Source organism: Enhydra lutris, unplaced genomic scaffold (assembly GCF_002288905.1).
Source record: "Enhydra lutris kenyoni isolate GAN:26980312 unplaced genomic scaffold, ASM228890v2 scaffoldscaffold21, whole genome shotgun sequence".
Taxonomy (NCBI): Eukaryota; Metazoa; Chordata; class Mammalia; order Carnivora; family Mustelidae; genus Enhydra; species Enhydra lutris.
The window spans coordinates 38,384,095-38,408,475 of NW_019154105.1; positions in this window are offsets into that span (position 1 = coordinate 38,384,095).

The following is a 24,381-nucleotide window of genomic DNA, read 5'->3' on the forward strand; positions in this document are numbered from 1 at the left end:
TTTTCTTCATCTCAACTGCAAGTGGCCTTCAAATGCCCTAGATCTCTGGAGCATTGCCACTCTGAAAGAAGAAAATATTTCAGTCTTCCATGAATCTTGTTCTTAAGACAGGTCCTTTATGATACTGACCTAAATCCACATTCTTAGACTCTCAAGTATATATCTTTTATTCTTCAACTATGCAAACAATAAAATTTTGGAATCTTACCATCTTTCTGGACTCTACTCAAAAAAGAGGGATAGAGGTCCCTCTGTCTGTATTCCTCAAATTTCTTCAGTAGACTCAACAACATTTCTGCTCTTTATGTCCATCTTCTCTCCACATTATAAAATTTTTATACATTGTGTGATATTTTGATATTTATTGATTCTTACAAATCTATGTTATTTTATATTTGGAGAATTGCATTTTCAGATTATCTATACTAATCCTCTCTCGTTTTAATAGAAATTTCTAAGTCTCGTCTAATTTGATGAATGACTAGAACCTCCAAATGAAATACAAAGAATTAATTTAAAACTTAATCAATTTATTACATTGATTTTTTGAGCCCATAACTACATATAAGTAACATTATGCCTATTATTTTCTCCAGAGAATTATTACATAGCTTTGCCAACAATAGCAATTAGCCTGTTGGTTTTTACTGTTTTCTCAAATATCCCCAAGTCAGTCTTTTCTTTAAACTTTGGTTTGAACTCCTCTTTATATGTACTTGTCAAATATGTACTTTCAGTTCTCCAGAGGACCTCTTAGATACTTGCCAAGAGTCTGCTCATCAGTGTACTATAATATATCTTGGTTAAGAAACCAAAATCCTGGGGTGCCTGGGTGGCTCAGTGGGTTAAAGCCTCTGCCTTTGGCTCAGGTCATGATCCAAGGGTCCTGGGATCGAGCCAGGGTCCTAGCATCGAGCCCCGCAGCAGGCTCTTTGCTCAGCAGGGAGCCTGCTTCTTCCTCTCCCTCTGCCTGCCTCTCTGCCTACTTATGATCTCTATCTGTCAAATAAATAAATAAAATCTTAAAAAGAAAAAAAAAAGAAAAAGAAACCAAAATCCTATTTTCATATCATCAATATAACCATCTGTTTTCCTCATTCCTTCTTCACTTTTAGTGTTATTTCAGTTCTAATTCCCAAACTCTTGAGTGTCACAGACAAAATGTTAACCTTAAGGCATTCATTCATTCACTTTTTCTTATATCTCAAGTCTGTACATCGGAGAGGCTTGGTAACCATTAAGATAAGTACTCTAAGACAAATAATTGAACATATAATTCTATTAACTGAGTGTTATGATTAAATATGTAAAAACTGAGGGTATGAGTGGTATTAAGAATCTTGTAGGAGTTCATATTTCAGCAAAGTCTGGAAATAGATAAATAGATAAAAGTTACGAGGCAGCCATCAGGTAGGAATTACTGCAATGAAACATGTCCAATGAGAGGGGTCAAGATGATAGAGCCACATGGATGCTTCTAAAGAAGAATAAGTTAGTTTGTTTTAACGAAGAAATAATTTTGAAGTAAAAATGATGAAACTGGGAACCAGATCATAAGCACTTTTGTGGGTCATGCTATGGAATTTGTATTTATTGTGAAATTGGAGAGTTCTTTGAGGAATTTTTAGTAAGGGAATATTGAATATCTATTTTACATTATTTTATGTGTTTTTCACATGCATGATATGAAAGAACTGATATCCATCAAGGTTAGGAAACATTTCAAATCTAGGTGCTCCTTCCATTGTGTCTCGTTTATGGTGGTCAAAATAAAGTAGCAACAAGAGGAATGGAAATACAAAGTCAGTAAAATAACAGGGCACTATGGCCAAATAACTGTGGAGTTAAAGGAGTTTTAAGAAGAATAGTGGTGATAAGTGACTGATTCTAGTGATAGGAGGCATGCTCTTGATTATACAGAGAATTCAGTAATTACTGATGGAGAAGATAGACTATGTTTTAGATAAATCAACTTTGAAATCCCTGAGGGATATCTATGCAAAGATATAAATTAAGAAGAATGGTTTGTTCAGGAACTGAAATCTGGGGTAAAGATACAGATTTGAAAGAATGATTCCTGGCTGATGACATGAGAGTGAATAAAGGGTTCATATAAGTTTTCAATGTGAGAACAGGAGAGGGATAAATATGGGCCCTAAGAAACACTAGTATGTGAAGGATAAGTCTAAAACTGTAAGCCTGAAAAGAGATCAAGAAGAAATGACAAGAGAAGGAGGACTTAGACCAAGTAATGTTGATATTAGGGAAACCCAGAGAAGAGGGCAGATGCTGCTACAATTAGGGCAAGGGAAGACTAAAATGTGTCATTTCTTATGTACTAAAGGCAAGTTGTTACTGTGAAGTTGTTGTGGACAGAAGGAAAATTTCAATAGTGTAACAACCACTAGGAGAACCTCTTCTATGGTATTCTTTGGGGATGAAGACCATGCCGTGGGCAGTGCCCCAATTCAGGATTGAGACATGAATGAGATTTGAGGAAATGGAAAGGATGAACATTATCGCTTGGAGAAAACAAGAGAGGGGAATGAAGAATTTAAATGTTTGCTTTGAATTTAACCATGAGAGAGGGGGGGTACTTTTCTAGCCCAAGAAAGAAGAGCAGCACAGTGGAGATGGTTGTATATAAATGTGAGAGAGGAAATATTTGACTGAGTGAGGTTGCTGAGGAGGAAGAATGAGTTGGGAATGAGAAGCTCAAACTTAGAAAATCATTATCCAGCCTTACAAGATGTCTTTGGCTTATTGCCATATTTTAAATTCACACTCTATGAAGGAACAGTCCCATATGGTAGCTATTAGCCACATGTAGCTCTTGAGCCCTTGAGAAGGGGCTGGTCCTAAATGAAATGCACTGAAATTATAAAATACAGTTTTTAAAAATATCGTGAATAATTTTTATTGAGTACATATTGAAACGGAATCATTTTAGATTGATTGGGTTAAATAAATTGTTTTATGAAAATTAGTTTTGCTTTTTTCTTTTTAATGTGGCTATTAAAAAATTCAAACTGCATTTGTATCTTACAATAAATTTATTTTGGACAGTGTTGCTCTAGGAAGACCCTGCACCTCCAGGTAGAAAGAGATTTTTCCTGGCTGCAAATCATGTCAGTAACCATCACCACATGTATGACTCCAAAAGCTGGGGCCAGATTTCTTCCTGTGAATCTTTCTTATTATTTTGTGGGCACCTCTTTCAGAGATCAAGTCTGACATAATAAGATCGGGATAGAGGTCCCTCTGTTATTTAAATCTCCAGTGACATGTAGTTCCTTCTCTTTATCACATGTCATGTTCGCTTTCTAGTTCTAATTTTATTTTGCTCCTAAGCAATTATTTTTGTTGGTATGACTTCCTTTATTTTTATCCTTTTTTGAGGTCTTATTCTTGTCTCATAATTGGCTCAAGCTCATTTTCTCCCTTTCAAGCAAAGAGATTGATCATTTTTAGAGCAAAGATAATTTGTCCCATATTCAGTAGAAAGAAAAATGCAGCCGATTCTACAAGTGATTTGATTAGTTTCTTTAAAGGTTTTAGGTCCCAGGTTGGTCCACTTTCCTTTGCCTCTTACCATGAACATGTTCCCTGTATACTGCTAGGTATGTGGCCTTTTTGCTGTACCTGTCAGTACTTGAGCTTCTGATCAAGAAAAAACTGTTAGCAATTCTTATTTATAGTCTGTTGGCACACTTTGCTCTTCCACAATGCTACCTCCACCCATAGGCCCTCATAGCTCCTTGCGTACTTGCTGTGTGTGTTAGGAAATATCAATCATTTTCACCAGGGAGGGGTCATCCTCCCTCAGAAAACAAGATACAAACCATTGACCCAATTCTAAATTTCTTGCTTATCACTCCTTGTCCTTTGCTGGGCCTATTAACTGAGATCTGGTATTTTAAAAACACTGTATTTTATCTTGCCTACTGAAAAGACAGTGAAAATTAGAAAGGTTACATGAATATCTTTTTAAAAAAAAGGAAAGGTTACATGAATATCTATAGTTTAACTTCAATCACCATAGCCCATTGTGACATCAGTCCTGGTGTTCAATCTCAGTGCTAATTCAAAGATTTTAGACATAAATTCAAGGTTCTTCCAAGGCTCTATGAAGAGTCTAAAAATTAGGTCTAGGTTTTAGTGAAGGTAGTTTTTAATTTGTGTGATACAATTCATTTATTATAATGAAACTTTAATTATAAACTCTCTTTGGTACCTATACTTTTCAGTGCTCCCCTCAACAATATTCTTAGCAATAAGAAAAAAATGATATGTTTATTTTATGACTATTAACTGGAAGACAATATGTAGCTTGGTTAAATTCCTTCACAAAAAGATTATTCTGTTGCTATATATGCTCTCCTTTCCAGCTGCCCTTTATGACATGATATTCATTGCCAATATCCTGCTTCTATAATTTTCTTGTATGTTCTGAAATAAAGGAACAGTTGTGAAAAATGGCTCTTTGCTCGCCTTATAGAACAGAAAGAAAACTCAAGGAATACATTTTCCTTTCAGCTAGTTTTTTAATTAGAAATCCTTTTAGGTGGGACGCCTGGGTGGCTCAGTTGGTTAAGCAGCTGCCTTCGGCTCAGGTCATGATCCTAGCGTCCTGGGATCGAGTCCCACATAGGGCTCCTTGCTCGGCGGGGAGCCTGCTTCTCCCTCTGCCTCTGCCTGCCATTCTGTCTGCCAGTGCTCGCTCGCTCTCTCTCCCTCTCTGACAAAATAAATAAAATCTAAAAAAAAAAAAAAAAAAAAAAAAAAAGAAATCCTTTTAGGATAGTAATTTTTCTCTTAACTTTATATTTGTGCAATTACATGGGGATTTCAAATCCAGATTGCCTATACTATTCACTCACTTAAGAACTGAAAAAATCTAAAAGTATAAAAGTTAATAATTTTCAAGAAACCCTTTTTATTGGTGAATGAAAAAACATATACAGGTTTGAAAATTTCAGTTTGGCAATGATTCTTCTTTGAATATATATTATAATATATTATGTATAAATATTAAATTATATGTAATTGAGATATAATTGACCTATACCTATGTGAGCTCAAGGTGTTCAAAATGTTGATTTAATAAATTGATACATTGCAATGTGATTACCTCCATAGCATTAGCTAATACCTCTATCATGTCCTATAATTATTCTTTCTTTTTTGTGATGAGAACATTTAAGATCTAGTCTCTTAGCAACTTTGAAGTATGTATTACAATATTGGTGACTCCAATCACATTGCTGTGTGTTAGATCTTCAGAACTTATCCATCTTCTAGTTGCAAATTTGATTTTACTTATCTACATTTTCAACAAATTATGCTCCACTTTCCAGAGAAATCTAACTACTTAGTTAGGAGTGATTTCAGTGTTCAGGCAATCTTTCTGCCTGTCATATTTTCATCGAAAACCAATATATGCGTTTCAGAAACTGGGACTGTTCTGAAGTGCATTAGCTATTGGCCACTAATAGCAAAATACTAAAGAGGTGAAAATAGATTAATGCTGTTAAAAATGCATCAGCAAATTATTCTTCAATAGCTACCTTTAAAGTGGAAATTGCCTCAAGTGACTTTCTTACAAAAAGGCCACTGTCTCTCTTCCATAGCAAGCCATGGTCAGTTCTAGTTCTAAGCTTGGCACAAAGATTCCTGAGGGTTACTGAGCTGCATGGTGCAAACGCATCCTTTGTCATTCCTAATCATCAACTGTGAAGAAAATTTTAAGCAAGATTTTTTATGCTGTTATGATCAGAGAGGTTGTTCAGAGAAGGCAGGGGTTGGACGAGAAGAAATTCTTCTGTGCCAAATGAGGATTATTGAGTGCCAGCTATGCCTGTGACCATGCTAAGAATGTAAAGTCGCGGTCACCTGGCCCTGAGAAGAGAAAGGGGTTCAGCTCGGTTGCCACAGAAAGCACAAAGAAATGATGTCTTTCAGAAGAAGACCTTTAATTGTTACAGAATGAGCTGAGTTAATTCTAACCAAATTTCACTGCTCTACATAACTCCAGAAATATCCAAAGGATGCAGACATCAATATTGGAACAAAAGGCCCCCTGGTTTATGTAGCAAAGGAGGTCTATTGGAAACATCCAGAATTTCTTGGGCCACAGACCATTATCTATGCTCCCGTTTGCCATTCTAATGCCATGTACAGCAGATTTTACCACGCTTATTTCTGAGAGGTTGGTGTTAAAAGGAGGATAAATGTAAGTTTACCTCTTTTTTCAGTTTCAATGAAAGCCAAGAACAATACAACAGGTTACAAGAATTCTAGATCTCATGGCAAAGGTGCCTGAATATTAAAGTGAACCGCTCTAACAGGTGTGAATTGAGTTCTATCAGTACTGACTCATCAGCCCCCTCAAGGCTACTCCAAGGGAAGACTAGAGATTCATTAAGACATTCAGGAGGGCAAGAATATGAATTTCTTTGGAAAGTAGTGTATTGTTTATTCTTAGCCCCTCCACATGTGGAGAGAGGATGAGAGTGATTTCCCACAACTTTGAGTCTAATGACAAAAACTTAGTAAAACCTTGATGAGTGAAGTAGGTGCTGTTAGCATCCTGCCCAGGGCCCCCTAAAAACTGGCCATGTAAGGCTGAGCCCCTAGCGGAGGCTGCCTGCAGCTGACAATAACTGGTACAAAGGGCATGTAGGCTCCCTTGCTTTACATTTGTATCAATTCTGTTCTTGCTCCAGAGGCTCTCATGGGATCAGCTGAAATGAAATTTCAGTTATGATTATGTCCTTTCTTAACACTATCCTGCTTTGCTTTTACTCCCTTTCTTCTAAGAGTCTTCCTTAATCAATTAAATGTTCTCAACTTCACTTCAAGCTTTGGTTAAAGGAAACTTGCAGAAGAAACAGGTATCTGTATCTTGTGGGACATAGGGTCTGGTACCTGATACACACCTAGAAAAGTCTAACTTGTTAGGTTTAGAGTGCAGGGAAATGAGTCATAAGCAGACCTCATAAAAGAGAACCAGCTACAAGTTGTCTTGGAAAAGACCTTGCCTGACCAGGCCTTTTTTAAGGAGTGAAACCACCTCTGTTGGGGCTCTCAGGGGTCCAAAAGAGAAAGCATCAAAGGGATCCAACCAACACATGGTTGAGGATAAATATCCCTAAGGGACCTGCAATGATATCCCTTGTGTGAAAGAACCAAGACTGCAAATCTGTTACACCCAGATGGCACTACTCTGAGATATAACTCAGAAGGTAAGAGTTTATGATTTTTCTTTCTCCATCCTCTGTCTGCTCCTATGCTAGACAGACCTATGTCAGTAGCTACTGACGGGAAGGAGATAGAGTGAAGAAGTAGGAAAGAAACCCTCCCTAATCCTTTCCCCCATAACAGGTTTCCTTCACTTTTCCTTCAAAGTGTGTCTAAGCTGAGTAAATTTCATGTTTCATACTGGATACAAGTAGAAAGATTTGCTATTAGACTGGACAAAATACTTTATTACATGAGAGTTAGTGGGAAAGCAATAGAAATCTTGAAATTCATACAAAGGACAGATCCCCATAGGAGGATATGCAAATGAATAAAGTTACCCTTTTCTTGCACCTTACAGATTCCGTCTTGTTGTGAAACGCTGTTTCTTATGTCTATATGCATACCTAATATAAATGAGGAGCTCTCTGCAACTTGCTATCAAGGGAATTACTCTGAAGCCTCAATTCTGTTACTTGGATGTCTATAAAGTCCTGTCCCAGATTTCCACAGATTCCCAGGAGGATGTACATTCTCATGGTCCCATTTGTCTCTGACAAAATCCATTTCAATTAAGTCAAAATTCATTTTCTGTGTATCTTCAACAAAATTAACTCCGTGTGAGAAAGTTCTAATGGACATTTCTATATCTTGCCCAGTACATGAGTTCTTTCCTTCATTGAAGAAGAGCTTGATTCCCCTCTGTTCGTTTTTCTAGCATTTTGGAGAGCTAATGTATGAGCTATATAAAGGATAGGTTTGCCTATTCAGTTATGCCTACCCCTGGAGCTAATGACAGAAAGAAGTAGAGGCAGTGGAGAATTCATTTATCTTGGGAAGCACCTAGCCACAGGCTAACATTATCATTATGACTAATATGATTCAAAATTATAGGACATATAATGGTTATTATGGTATATGTAGGTGTATTTTAGCTGAAATTCAGACTAACCAATTCAGTGACTTAAATTGCAGAGAATGATTTGCACATCAACAAACAAGTGTTTTTCTATAATACATGAACTCAAAATTTTAAACAAGTCATATTGAGAAAAACCAGAAGACAGAGATTACTACAAGAAATAAATTATCTGACAATAATAGCTAACATTGATTGAGATCTTATTATGTGCAACATACATTTCTAAGTCTTCAAAATGTATTAACTTGCTTATAGGATGTTCAGGGCATCCTAAAGTAAGCAGTGTTGTTACTCAAACTCTATAGATGAGAAAATGGAAACATTGCACTGATGTTTTCAGGCTCATGCGTCTGGAAGATTACAGAGGCAGATTTCAAATCCAGGTCCTCTGATTAATCAGCCATGAGCAGTGGTAATTCACAAAATCAACTGCCATTAGTACCACACAAGAGATAAAGTTAGCAGGTGATTAAGCGTCTGCCCTCACCTCGGGTCATGATCTCAGGGTCTGGGGTCAAGCCCCTTGTCGGGCTATCTGCTCAGTGGGGAGACGACTTCTCCCTCTCCTTCTGTCCCTTCCCCCCAAATTCTCTCTCTCTCAAATAAATAAATAAAATCTTTAAAATAGAGAGAGAAAGTAAGCATGAGAAAACTGTGTTTTCCTTATTCTCTTATCTCCTTGAGAATAAAGTTTTATAATTATTGTATATACCATGTGTTATAAATTAAAGCAAGATTGAAGTAACATCAACTTTCTTAAATTTAGAATATAATGATACAAGCAATGTGACTGCAGTGAAAATGTTAGGTGGCTTTTAAATGCTTGTGATTTCCAAGATTCTAAGCTTATGCTATTGACCTGACCTCCTAAGAACACTGCTGGCTTATTTTCCATGTCTCTATCATTCACTACATTTTAACCAAGAATTATATAGTCTTTTCTCCCACAAATTTATTGAAATGCTCATGATAGTATTTTAGCTGTTGAGTGGGTTCTTAATGTCCTCAATCTCATGGTACCATTTTCACTCTTCCCTCCAGTCTATATACTCCCAAATCTTTCAGCTCATCTATCTTATGTATTTGCTTCTTGTGCTTTCATTTCCTGAACATCCTTAAAATTTCAGTCATTGGACCCATACCCCTGCCTCACCTGCCAGCTCACTTTTCCAATCTCCTTTGTTGGTGTCACACTGTTTCCTCACCAGTAAATATCTTCAGTCCTCACAGTAACTCAGTTATGTGTATAATAAAAGTTGCCAAAGGACACACAGCTAGAATGGCCCAGATGAGAACTGAACTCCTTCCTGTCTGCCTTCTCTATCTATAGTCTTAAACTTTATTTCATTAGTTTCCAATCTGACTTACAGGATACCTCCACTGGGATAATTTGCAGTCATTTTAATGTAACCAATTTGTCCTTGCTAGATTTTTATCTCTCTTTATAAAATGCCCTTCTCTTCTGCATTTGCCCTTAGTATGTAAAATATATCATTATGCTCTCCACATTTTCTCCTGTGGCAATTCTTTTAATTCTGCACTGTCCCTGCAAGGTCTAAGAACTTGCTAGCCCAAGCCTAGGGCAAAAAGCTTACAGTTAATGTATTTACTTATCCTTGGAGCTCACAATATTAAAGGGCTATCTTTTAAAAAAAATTTTAAGACTTATTTATTTATTCCCTTAGAGAGGGAGAAACAGAGAGAATGAGTGGGAGGGGAGAGGGAGAAAGAGCATGAATCTCAAGTAGACTTCACACTGAGTATGTGGATTCTGACACAGGGCTCCATCCCAGGACCCCAAGATCATGACCTGAGCCAAACATGAAAGAGGGGTGCTTAACTTACTGTGCTACCTAGGGGTCCTAGGGCTATTTTTAAAAAATTAAATTTACTTCTTCATTATTTTTATTGACATATATTTGACATATAACATTGTCTAACTCTAAAGGGTACAATGTGTTGATTTGTTACATATATAAATTGCAATATAATTATCACTATAGAGTTAGCTAATACTTCCATCATGTCACATAATTATTTCTTCTCTGTGGTGAAAATAATTAAGATCTAATCTCTTAGCAACTTTAAAGTTTATAATGCAGTATTGTTGACTAGAATCAATCAACTGTGGTAAGTATATACAGTTGAATATAGTTTAGCAATGACAAAGAAGGAAATCCTGCCATTTGTGACATTGATAGCCCTTGAAAGCCTTATGTTAAGTGAGATAAGTCAGACAGAAAAAAGATAAATGCTGTATGATATTTATATTTATATGTAGAATTTTAAGAAGCTGACCTCATAATAACAAAAGAGTAGAATTATGGTTATCAGTGGCTGGGGATGGGCTGGGGAATTGGGGAGATGTTTAAGAGCAGAAAGAGTGCCTAGGTGGCTCAGTTTGTTCAGTGTCTGACTGGTGGTTTCTGCTCAGGTCATGATTTCATGGGTCATGAAATCAAGTCCCACCATCAGGCTCTGTGCTTACGTGGAGTCTGCTTGGTATTCTTTCTCTCCCATTTCCTCTGCCCCTCCCCCTGCTTGCTCTCTCTTTCTTTCTTAAAACAAATAAACCTTTAAGGGAAGAGACAAGCAACTAGTAGATAAATAAGTTCTGGAGTGCTTGATTCTTCAAACACAACTTTCTGGATGATATACTCTTTCTCAGGAATTCATTATCTTAGTTTTATGCCTAATTTCACAGCACTATATCTAAAAAAATCTTTTGTTTTCTTTTTTCTTCCTTTCTTTTTTTCTTTTTAAGATTTTGCTTATTTATTTGACAGAGAGAGAGAGAGAGTGCACAAGCAAGGGGAGCATGAGAGGGAGAAGGAGATTCCCAGCTGAGCAGGGACCCCGATGCAGGGCTTGCTCCCAGGACCCTGGGATCATGACCTGAACTGAACGCTTAACCAAACTAAGCCACCCAGGCACCCCTAAAAATCTTTTCTTAATGACTCTATCTTATTTAAATGAAATTCTCAGAATATTTTTAACAAGTGTCCTCCACAGAATGGAGACAGTTTTGCCCCCTCCTTTCACATCCAAGCTCACTTCTGTTTCTATGACTTGCCTGGAGTCTAAACTTCAATCCATGTCTATCTTAAATAAAATGATCTTCTCCTCTTCTGATACCTTATATTATCCTACATACCTGATTAAAAATTGATTTGTGCTATTCTTGCTCGCTCTCTCTCTCTCTCTTTTTTTTTTTTTCACAGAAATATAAACAGATTGAAAGTGAGGCTAGGGTTGGAAGAAATTTAGAAACTATATGACCTTAGGAGTCACAGAGTTAGGTTGCTCTATTTTATAGATAAGGAATCATGGTTAAAATAGCTTCTTTTGAATCCAGAATCCTTAAGGATACATGATTTATTTTTATTTTTTATTTTTTTTGCATTCATCAAAGAACATTTGGCCTCAGGATATGCTGAATAAAATGTGTTGCGTTTATTTTTACTTAGAAATAAGGAGACCAAAAAAAAAAAAAAAAAAAAAAAAGAAAGGAGACTGTCTTGGTAAAAATTCACTGGTAAATTCAATTTTCACTGGGACTACTTAGGCAAACACATTTCAAACCAGCCTCTGGGGATTATTAAACAGCAGAGTAATGACTCATTACTCTACCTTCCACATCTTGCTAGTATACAATTTATGACTTTGGCAATAGCTTTCAATACCACTGATGCCATCTTTTACTCTTTTCTGGTTGAGTCATCTAACATCATACTTCCCCAAAAGGTAATGTGAACACAATCAGACATATCAAGCTCAGGTCTGAATGAAAAAGAGCAAGAAGTTTATTAAATGAAATTTATTTACTATAATGAATATTATAGTAAACTTCATATTTTAATTTTAGCAGATTGAGGTGTCTAGCCTTGACAGTATGTATTTTCATTGTTCACATACTTAAGTGTTTGATTTCTGAATCACATTTTCTAAAACACATACTCCTAAAATGAATATTCAGGACCAGCACCAGGTAATAACAGACTTGATTTCTATTTGCTTGTACTCATATAGGAGATAAGTCTCTCTATTGATAAAATTTTATTCATTTCAAAATTATCTCTCTTACGTCTTCCAGGTTCCCTTTAGATAAAACTAGTCTATCTTCTACATGCCTTGTTATATTACTCTGTCATGTCATAGATAATTTCAAATATATCCAAAATATGAATTCCTTGAGATCAGGGACTGTGACTTATTTAACTTCCTTATACATTTACTCCACATTATACATAGCAAGTATTCAATAAATGTATAATTGACTTGTTTCTTCATTGAATTTGTGGCAAACCAGTGACCTTCCATACAGTACAATACCTATAATTTGTACTGTACACCAAAACCTTCAGACTTTCCTGGACTCTCCATCAATTCTAGTCTGTGTTCTCTGTTAATTTTTTTACCAATATTACCCTATTTTAATTACTGGCATTTCAGAGTATGTCTTGAAGTCTCAAAGTAATATCTGTCCTCTGATTGTTCTTCACGATCATGTTGCCTACTCTAGGTTCACTGTACTTTCATATGCATTTTGGAGTCAGGATATGAATTTTTACAAAATGGCTTTGCTGTGATTTTGTTTTGACTGCTTTGCATCTTGACAATGAGCAGGTAGTGATTAATATCAGAACAACAGGGAACTGAATATCAAGTTTTCCAATCCATAAACATGGTGCAACTCTCCATTTAATTAAGTCTCTTTTTATTTCACTCAGCAGTGTTTTACAGTTTTCTGTATGGAAATCTCTCACATACTTCTTTTAAAGATCTGTGACTTTTTTTTTAAGATTTTATTTATTTGACAGAGAGAGTTCACAAGTAGGCAGAGAGGCAGGCAGAGAGAGGGAGGGAAGCAGGTTCCCTGCTGAGCAGAGAGCCCAACGCGGGGCTCGATCCCAGGACCCTGAGATCATGACCTGAGCTGAAGGCAGAGGCTTAACCCACTGAGCCGCCCAGGTGCCCCAAGATCTGTGACTTGATTTTTGGGGATGCTCTTATATATAGCAGTTGTTTAATTTTCATTTTCTGATTCTTTCTTCCTGGAAAACAGAAATGTCATTGAATTTTTCATCTATTGACCACAGTACCATATTACTAGATCTAATATTTTATAGAATTTTGAATTTTCTATTACGCAATCATATGACATGAGAATATTTTCTCCTTTCCAATGTTTGTGCCTTTCATTTTTCTTTCTTTTCTTTTATTTTTTATTTTATTTTATTTTTTTTTTTTGCATTATTGCACTGACCAGGACTTCTAGTACAATGTTGAGAGAGTAGATAATTTTATTTTCTTGGCTTTCTTGATGGAAGCTTTGGTCACTGATTTTAAAACATTTGTGTTTCCTAATATATGACGAAATGCATGCTTAATCTGTCCTGACTGACACTATATCCACTGACAGAGCTCCATTACTCTTTCTTGGGATATCTTAAATCCATTCTTTTAGTTGCAGCCCAGAACAATATTAGATAAGACATTTCACCTTCTCTGGGATGAGAAAGAAAAAAGTGAAGAGTAAAAAGAAAGAAGACAAAGAATAAAAAAGACAGGGAAGACAGTTTTACTAAAACCTTCCTCAAATTTCTTTGGATGCTAAAATGATGACTTTAAATTATCAGAGTGAATGACTTAACTCCATTCTTTCCAATCCTCCTCCTATATAAAAAAAATATACACACACACACACACACACACACACACAAATATATCTCCAGCCAGTATGAGCTTAGTGTGCAAACGGCTTTTACATCTAGAAAGGCCAGGTGAATTGCTCAAAGCCTGGCAGAGGACAACCAGGTGTTTGTTGTGGGAGGTGTAATCATTTGTCTCTTTGGATGGGTATTGTTCTGTAGATAGTCAAATGTATGTGTTTTCAGCTCCTTGAAGGAGCTTTATGCCTAAAATCCTAACCTGAAACTTTGCAACACATTTTCTATGTTGAATATTATGTAGTTTGGTCAGAAACTGTCTGACTCACTAATACATTTTTCTTCTGGTATGAAGTCAAGGTCATAAATTCAAATGCCTGTAGGGAATATGGAGGTAAATGAATGAATTCATCAAGTATAATGGTTCTGAGATTTCGATAGTATTTTTTTTTAGTTTTTCATATTGCAACTGAAACTTAGCCTTGGTGTATTTGAGACAGTGAGAAGTGGAAGGGATCTCAGGGACACTACAGAACATATAACCTTCTGTTGAGAAAGGATGACAGCTACTCTGAGTAGATGGCTGCCATGCCAGGAAGATGGACTTATGGTAACATGATATTCCAATTTCTTAAGAAGTTAAAATTTTGATATGATATTATCAGATTATTATTTTATTTTTTGCACATTTCAGTAATTATCAACTGAAATCCACATTTGTTGATATGCACAAATGTCAGACCAATTTCTTCTGGGGATTATAGATGAGAAAGAATGAGATATTCTTTTTGTAGTTCATTAACTCATTTAGCAAATATTTACTGAACATCTAGTAAGTGTCAGGCAGCAGTGCTATGTACTGGAGGTAAACAAAACTAGACAGAGGTCTCTTCTGTCATGGTACTTTTGGTTGAGAGGGGGTTGTAGGCAGTGGTAAAATAATCATGAACAAAATCTAAAATTACCATAGTGAGAAGTACTGTGTCAGGGCATGCAAGCCAGGCAGGAGCTTCCACTCAAGTCCTCAGACCTTATTCTAGAGAAGGAATATTATAAACACATCTTTTATGCTCACCAGCCTTAAGTAAATGTTAAAATTCATAACTTACCTTCTTTCTAGAGAAGTTTTAAAACAGAATTCTCTTTAAATGGAGTTTTATGCAACTCTCTCCTGGGATCCTAAGGAGCAGTGGGCTGTAGGTTGAATCGGGGTCATTTTGAGGAAGGTTTTCAAATAACCACTGCTGTTCTTATCTCTGCTTCTTCATAACAGGTCCTGTAGCATCTTCTATTTGCCAGGGCAAAGGGCATTTATTCTTTACCTCCCTTATGTTCCACTTCTACCCAAGAATTCTCTCTGTCTTTCTCAAGAGAAAATAGAAAACTTTATAATGCATCCAGAGACCATGAGAGCAAACCAAATACATACAGGATCTAGACTTTAGCACTGAATGTCTAACCTAGTTGCAAGGAGAACCTCCCTAGACTATCCTTTGGGTTGAGTGACAAGCTGGTAACTTCTTTGTAGATCCCTTATCATCTATGCTTCTGATCCAATCAACTACAAATATTTACATTCACATACCTGATTCTTTTTATTGCACTCCTAATATGTGTCAGGTATTGTTCTAAGTGTCTCATATATATTAGTTAATATAATCCTCATAAGACTTTTGAAGATAGGTGCTACTCCATTGTACAGATGGAAAAAATGAGCATGAGAGAATTTAGCCACTTAGGAAAATCAGATAGATATTAAGCACTAAACCTGAATTTGAACTCAGGTTTTTGACTCCTAATAGATGGCAATAATACTCACTTTACTGCTCAATATTACTTGTCTCATTTTTCAATGTTTTTTCTTAAATAAAATTTTATCCCTGCCTGCATTTTGTCCCATTCTCTACAGCCTATAACACTACAAACAAGTGGCTGATGATTCACCACATATTTTTAGTGCTCAGAGAATTTTAATTTCTGTTTGATAATGATCTAGGCAAAAAGAAAGGACTTCAGTTACATTAAACAACTGGTGTTGCACAGTGAACTCTAAGACATGCTCAAAATTTAAGAAGGGCATATGCAAAGGAGGCTTCCTGCCTAGAATAAATAGAGTTGCCCAGAACTGTAATAACAGTATTGAAGCCCTTTTGTTTTTATTTCCTTAGTCAAGAAGAATGAATTTCTGACTCTTAGAAAAGTAACCTGTGGTAGGAAAAAGAGATTGGAAAAGTAGTTGCTTGCCTTAGTAATTTTATGTCTCCTGACCCACATAAATTACACAGGAGAGACAAGGATTTGAAATGGGAGGTTTAAACATGCTAATAAAACCAGAGATTGTTTTTTTCTGCCCCTCAAGACTCTTGAGAAGTGCTACTTTGTGTTGGCTCATCCTCTAGTTCTTTCTCTTCTAGGTTCTTTTGATCCAATTGAGGCAGATGTAGAAATCCTCTAGATGACAACAGGGATCTATGAGCACAACCCTCAGATGAATTTTTATACCCATCGTTCAGTTTTGGTGGGTAACTTCAGGTAGTTTAGCCCCTATGGCAGAATTAGATGAGTTTGTGTTTGGAATTCAGAGGATCTGACTCTGTCACTTATTGTCCAGTAAAATGCACTACAAAATGCCTTCTTTACAAGTGTATGGTAATAATTAAATGAACCAATATAGGTGAAAAGTATTATGACCATTTTTATCTTTGTTTTTAAGACATTAAGAGATTAGGTCTCTTAGCATTTACTTACTTTAACCCAAAATATTCCAGGGACTCAAATGAGCTGCATAGAGAAACTGATTTTTCATATAAAATGAATATTTATAAATGGCAATTACCATATGTCAGTATACCAAAAAAACTTTGGACAAAAAACCCAGGGCACTGGATTTATAGCACGCTGTAGTTGAAATTGAGTTATGTCATTTAATGTGTGACCTTAGGCAACTGGGAAACAAAGATAACAATAATACCAACATCAAAAGAGTAATCTAAGAATCAAACGTAATAAGCCTATAAAGTACTTAGTACAGTGATTGACCATAAATGTGGTTGATTCAGTAAATATAGGGGGTTATTATTGTTTATTATTATTATCTGTAAAAGCTCTATTCAATTGTCTTGCATATTGGAATCTCTTATAGCGAAAGTCTCACTTTTGCTGAATATTTTTGATAAGCTTCTTGGGTGGTAGACCTGAACCACAGAGCATGTAAGGGATAGTGCCCAGACTTTAGGGATATAGTGCAATGTAACAACCCTTTTAATTTCTAAATCAGCAGTAAACTCTCCCTTGTTTGGCGATGCTTCGTTTTAGTGAATGTATGAATGTGAGTGCGTGTGTTTGTATGTACCCCGTATTCCATCTCTTGAAAGATATGAGACTAAAAATCGTTGATTTAGGTAGAGAAGTGTGTGGATGCCATCTGTATGTTATATCCTCAATGTTGATTTGTGTTTTCTTTTATTAGAATGATAGAATTTTGGCACTGGGTGATAAAATTGGTGGTGAAAAGCTGGGCTACCAATTCAAGTCCATAACTGTTGAATAACCTTGGCATTCCAATGTAATTATCTTCAGGATCTTCATATGTGTAACAGCAGTAATTATAGTTAGCAGAAGCTCACAAAACCCACTGGAATTGCCCATCAAGGTATCTATGGTTATATAACAGTGTAACAGATATGCTGCAGCTAACAACCACCAAATCAAGAGACGAATTGGATAAACTCCCTGGCATCTTATAAAGGCTCTCTAAAAATGATTCCAAGGGGCGCCTGGGTGGCTCAGTGGGTTAAGCCGCTGCCTTTGGCTCAGGTCATGATCCCAGATCCTGGGTTCAAGCCCCGTATCGGGCTTTCTGCTCAGCAGGGAGCCTGCTTCCTCCTCTCTCTCTGCCTACTTGTGATTTCTCTCTGTCAAATAAATAAATAAAATCTTTAAAAAAAAAAAAGAATTTTATAATAAAAAAAAATAAAAATAAAAATGATTCCAATGATTATTCACGTTTAAAAAAAAAAAAATCTCTGTCTCCTAGAGAAAGCTATGATAGCTTTCCTTATCTCCACACAAATATGTTAAACAAAGCAAAGACAAATTTCACCTTATTTTCTCCTTTTTGTATATTTTTCTCTTCTGTTCACATCTACTTTCTTACCTGCCAATCTGCTCTGCCTCCACTTTACCTCTTTCTTCTTATCACAGTGCCGTCTTCTCCTAGCATCCAGTGACTGAAAATCTGGTAGGTCAAAGGCCTGTGGAAGACACAAAGATAAATTAGATTTTAATTCAGTTTCTGAAGTGGACCTGTTATTTGTGTCTGGTGGCCTCTTCTCCTTGGGGGAATCCCCGTGCAGGATGCAGAGTGAACATACGACCGTGGCTAGAGCTGAGGATAGGCATATAAGCCAAGCAAGGTCAGAGTCTTAGTGATTCACATGGAAAGAAAAGTATTTTCTGTTGTGGCTGTTAAACTAAGATTATGTGAGCCTACAGCTGCTGACAGGCGTCCTGCCTGCCAACCTGACGTCATGCAAAATGGATTCAAGTCAAGAATTTCATTGTTAGAGTGTTCACTCCTAGAATTCCCAGGAATATTTGGCAATAAATTTCCTTTCAGCTTAAGCTCCTTTGAATTGGCTTTCTGTCACTAGCAATCCAAAGTGTCCTAATGAATATAGCCTTCCAAGAGTTTATGGTCTAATAGAAAAGTATACTTGGAGTGACAAAATTGTCCTGAGGTGACCAAGTGAAGCAGTACAACTATTTTCACTTGTGGCTGAAAAATAATAGCGGCATGGTAATGAGATATTACCTAGGGCACTAGCCTTGTTTCACCCTGATTTCTGGGTTCCGAAGTTTAAAGGGCACCTCCCAGTTTCAGTGGTGGTGCTCAGGTTATGTGTGTGGGGTGAGCAGAATGAAATTGAAGCCCTCTACCCAGGAATTTCAACCACCCATGACTTCTATTAGGCTTTCTACACTGTACATTAACAAATGGCCTATGTGAAAATACACAAAGTGAACTAAAACAGTATGATAACTATACACACGGAATGCCAGACCCCGAATCATTCTTTCCAACTGGATTGCCACTCAAAGCTCTGTATATTTCTGGAGCTATACTGTCCGCATGAAATAGGAACTAGTTTTATACTGAGATCCTCATACCTACATTCAGACTCTTAATTGTAATGTGGACAGATGATAGCAAATTGTAAAAAGGCTACTTTTGTGTCTACAATATCTCTGTCTGTTAAATAAATTTAACAGATCTCTGTCTGTTAAATAAATTAAAAAAATACAAATTAAAATTACAAGGAGGTACAGATTCTAAATCTTACAAACAGCTTCTGTAGTGAATGCTTTGGGAAAATAAGCACTGACACACATGGTGGTGAGAATAAGAAGTCCTATTTCTGGGAATTTACCCTAGAGATAGATGTGTATTTTTATGAATATATGCAAGTATTTACTTATTTATTTATTTGTAATAGCAAAATATTAGTTGCTGTCTGAACTTCCAAATGCTGGAGATGTGCTGCATAAACTATGGTCCTTGCACACAGTGGGGCACAAGGCAGCTATATACATAAATAACGGTTTCTGTCTGTGTTCTGATTTCGAGTCACTTCGAGGAGATGTTCAATAGCAATTGTTAAAGTGAAGAAAAGCAAAGTACAAAGAAGTAAATATCATATGTTATCTTGTGTTTGAGAAAGATGGGTAATTAAGAAATTCTATCTTCGGGGGGAGGAGTCAAGATGGCGGAGAAGTAGCAGGCTGAGACTACTTCAGGTAGCAGGAGATTAGCTAGATAGCTTATGTAAAGATTGCAAACACCTACAAATCCAATGGGAGATTGAAGAGAAGAAGAACAGCAATTCTAGAAACAGGAAATCAACCACTTTCTGAAAGGTAGGACTGGTAGAGAAGTGAATCCAAAGCAACAGGAAGATAGACCGCGGTGGGAGGGGCCGGCTCCCAGCAAGCGGCAGAGCAACAGGCACAAAATCAGGAATTTTAGAAGTCTGTTCCACTGAGGGACATCGCTCCAGAGGCTTAACTGGGGTGAAGCCCATGCGGGGTTAGTGTGGCCTCAGGTCCAGCAGGGTCACAGAAGGATCGGGGGTGTCTGAGTGTCACAGAGCTTACAGGTATTAGAACTGAGAAGCCGGCTACAGAGACAGAGCCGAGGAGTGAGCTCTCAGCTCGGGGTTACCTTAAACCGGTCGCAGGCTCGGTCAGCTCGGAGCACGGCCAGAGGCCAGGGACACAGAAGTAATTGGGCGCTGTTCTCTGAGGGCGCACTGAAGATTGGGGTTCCGGGCTCTCGGCTCCTCTGGGCCGGAGACTGGGAGGCCGCCATCTTCATTCCCATCCTCTGGAACTCTGCGGAAAGCACTCAGGGAACAAAAGCTCCCGAAAGCAAACCCCAGTGGATTGCTCAGCCTGGCCCCTGGTAAGGGCGGTGCAATTCTGCCTGGGGCAAAGACACTTGAGAATCACTACAACAGGACCCTCCCCCAGAGGATCAACAAGAAATCCAGGCAGGACCAAGTTCACCTACCAAGGAGTGCAGTTTCAATACCAAGGAGAGCCGCGGAATTTCGGAAGAGGAGAAATCAAAGCACGGAACTCATGGCTTTCTCCCCATGATTCTTTAGCCTTGCAGTTAATTTAATTTTTTTTTTCTTTTTCAATTTTTTTTTCTCTTCTTCTGCCAATTTTTTTAACTTTTACCCTTTTCTTTTTTAACTTTTTAACTAGTTTATCTAATATATATATATATATATATATATATATATATATATTCGTTTTTAAATTTTTTCTTTATTCGTTTCTTTTTTTTAATTGTTTCTTTTTTTTTTTTTTCTTTCTGAACCTCTTTTTATCCCCTTTCTCCCCCCTCACGATTTGGGATCTCTTCTGATTTGGTTAAAGCATATTTTCCAGGGGTCTTTGCCACCCTTTTAGTATTTTACTTGCTCCTTCATATACTCTTATCTGGACAAAATGACAAGGCAGAAAAATTCACCACAAAAAAAAGAACAAGAGGCAGTACCAAAGGCTAGGGACCTAATCAATACAGACATTGGTAATATGTCAGATCTCGAGTTCAGAATGACGATTCTCAAGGTTCTAGCCAGGCTCGAAAAAAGCATGGAAGATATTAGAGAAACCCTCTTGGGAGATATAAAAGCCCTTTCTGGAGAAATAAAAGAACTAAAATCTAACCAAGTTGAAATCAAAAAAGCTATTAATGAGGTGCAATAAAAAATGGAGGCTCTCACTGCTAGGATAAATGAGGCAGAAGAAAGAATTAGCGATATAGAAGACTAAATGACAGAGAATAAAGAAGCTGAGCAAAAGAAGGACAAACAGCTACTGGACCACGAGGGGAGAATTCGAGAGATAAGTGACACCATAAGATGAAACAACATTAGAATAATTGGGATTCCAGAAGAAGAAGAAAGAGAGAGGGGAGCAGAAGGCATATTGGAGAGAATTATTGGAGAGAATTTCCCCAATATGGCAAAGGGAACAAGCATCAAAATCCAGGAGATTCAGAGAACCCCCCTCAAAATCAGTAAGAATAGGTCCACACCCTGTTACCTAATAGTAAAATTTACAAGTCTTAGTGACAAAGAGAAAATCCTGAAAGCAGCCCGGGAAAAGAGTCTGTAACATACAATGGTAAAAACATTAGATTGGCAGCAGACTTATCCACAGAGACCTGGCAGGCCAGAAAGAGCTGGCATGATATATTCAGAGCACTAAACGAGAAAAACATGCAGCCAAGAATACTATATCCAGCTAGGCTATCATTGAAAATAGGAGAGATTAAAAGCTTCCAGGAGAAACAAAAACTGAAAGGATTTGCAAACAACAAACCAGCTCTACAGGAAATATTGAAAGGGGTCCTCTAAGCAAAGAGAGAGCCTAAAAGTAGTAGATCAGAAAGGAACAGAGACAATATACAGTAACAGTCACCTTACAGGCAATACAATGGCACTGAATTCATATCTCCCAATAGTTACTCTGAATGTTAATGGGCTAAATGCCCCAATCAAAAAAAACAGGGTATCAAAATGGATAAAAAAACAAAACCCGGGGCGCCTGGGTGGCTCAGTTGGTTAAGCGACTGCCTTCAGCTCAGGTCATGATCCTGGAGTCCTGGGATTGAGTCCCGCATCAGGCTCCCAGCTCCACGGGGAGTCTGCTTCTCCCTCTGACCTTCTCCTCGCTCATGCTCTCTCTCACTGTCTCTCTCTCTCTCAAATAAATAAATAAAATATTAAAAAAAACAAAACAAAACAAAACAACAAAACCCATCTATATGTTGCCTACAACAAACTCATTTTAAACCAGAAGACACCTCCAGATTTAAAGTGAGGGGGTGGAAAAGAATTTACCATGCTAATGGACATCAGAAGAAAGCAGGAGTGGCAATCCTTATATCAGATCAATTAGATTTTAAGCCAAAGACTATAATAAGAGATGAGGAAGGACACTATATCATACTCAAAGGATCTGTCCAACAAGAAGATCTAACAATTTTAAATATCTATGCCCCTAACATGGGAGCAGCCAACTATATAAACCAATTAATAACAAAATCAAAGAAACAACATCAACAATAATACAATAATAGTAGGGGACTTTAACACTCCCCTCACTGAAATGGACAGATCATCCAAGCAAAAGATCAACAAGGAAATAAAGACCTTAAATGACACACTGGATCAAATGGACATCACAGATATATTCAGAACATTTCATCCCAAAGCAACAGAATACATATTCTTCTCTAGTGCACATGGAACATTCTCCAGAATAGATCACATCCTCAGTCCTAAATCAGGTCTCAACCGGTATCAAAAGATTGGGATCATTCCCTGCATATTTTCAGACCACAATGCTCTGAAGTTAGAACTCAATCACAAGAGGAAATTTGGAAAGAACCCAAATACAGGGAGACTAAACAGCATCCTTCTAAAGAATGAATGGGTCAATCAGGAAATTAAAGAAGAATTGAAAAAATTCATGGAAACAAACGATAATGAAAACACAATGGTTCAAAATCTGTGGGACACAACAAAGACAGTCCTGAGAGGAAAATATATAGTGGTACAAGACTTTCTCAAGAAACGAGCAAGGTCTCAGGTACACAACCTAACCCTACACCTAAAGGAGCTGGAGAAAGAACAAGAAAGAAACCCTAAACCCAGCAGGAGAAGAGAAATCATAAAGATCAGAGCAGAAATCAATGAAATAGAAACCAAAAAAACAATAGAACAAATCAACGAAACTAGGAGCTGTTTCTTTGAAAGAATTAATAAGATTGATAAACCCTTGGCCAGACTTGTCAAAAAGAAAAGAGAAAGGACCCAAATAAATAAAATCATGAATGAAAGAGGAGAGATCACAACTAACACCAAAGAAATACAGACAATTATAAGAACATACTATGAGCAACTCTATGTCAACAAATTTGACAATCTGGAAGAAATGGATGCATTCCTAGAGACATATAAACTACCACAACTGAACCAGGAAGAAATAGAAAGCCTGAACAGACCCATAACCAGTAAGGAGATTGAAACAGTTGTCAAAAATCTCCAAACAAACAAAAGCCCAGGGCTAGACGGCTTCCCAGGGGAATTCTACCAAACATTTAAAGAAGAACTAATTCCTATTCTCCTGAAACTGTTTCAAAAAATAGAAATGGAAGGAAAACTTCCAAACTCATTTTATGAGGCCAGCATCACCTTGATCCCAAAACCAGACAAGGATCCCATCAAAAAAGAGAACTACAGACCAATATCCTTGATGAACACAGATGCGAAAATTCTCATCAAAATACTAGCCAATAGGATTCAACAGTACATTAAAAGGATTATTCACCACGACCAAGTGGGATTTATTCCAGGGCTGCAAGTTTGGTTCAACATCTGCAAATCAATCAATGTGATACGATAAAATAAAAGAAGGAACAAGAACCATAAGATACTCTCAATAGATGCTGAAAAAGCATTTGACAAAGTACAGCATCCCTTCCTGATCAAAACTCTTCCAAGTGTAGGGATAGAAGGCACATACCTCAATATTATCAAAGCCATCTATGACAAACCCACCGCAAATATCATTCTCAATGGAGAAAAACTGAAAGCTTTTCCGCTAAGGTCAGGAACACGGCAGGTGTGTCCATTATCACCACTGCTATTCAACATAGTACTAGAAGTCCTAGCCTCAGCAATCAGACAACAAAAGGAAATTAAAGGCATCCAAATTGGCAAAGAGGAAGTCAAACTATCACTCTTCACAGATGATATGATACTATATGTGGAAAACCCAAAAGATTCCACTCCAAAACTGCTAGAACTTGTACAGGAATTCAGTAAAGTGTCAGGATATAAAGTCAATGCACAGAAATCAGTTGCATTTCTCTACACCAACAACAAGACAGAAGAAATAGAAATTAAGGAGTCAATCCCATTTACAATTGCACCCAAAACTATAAGATACCTAGGAATAAACCTAACCAAAGAG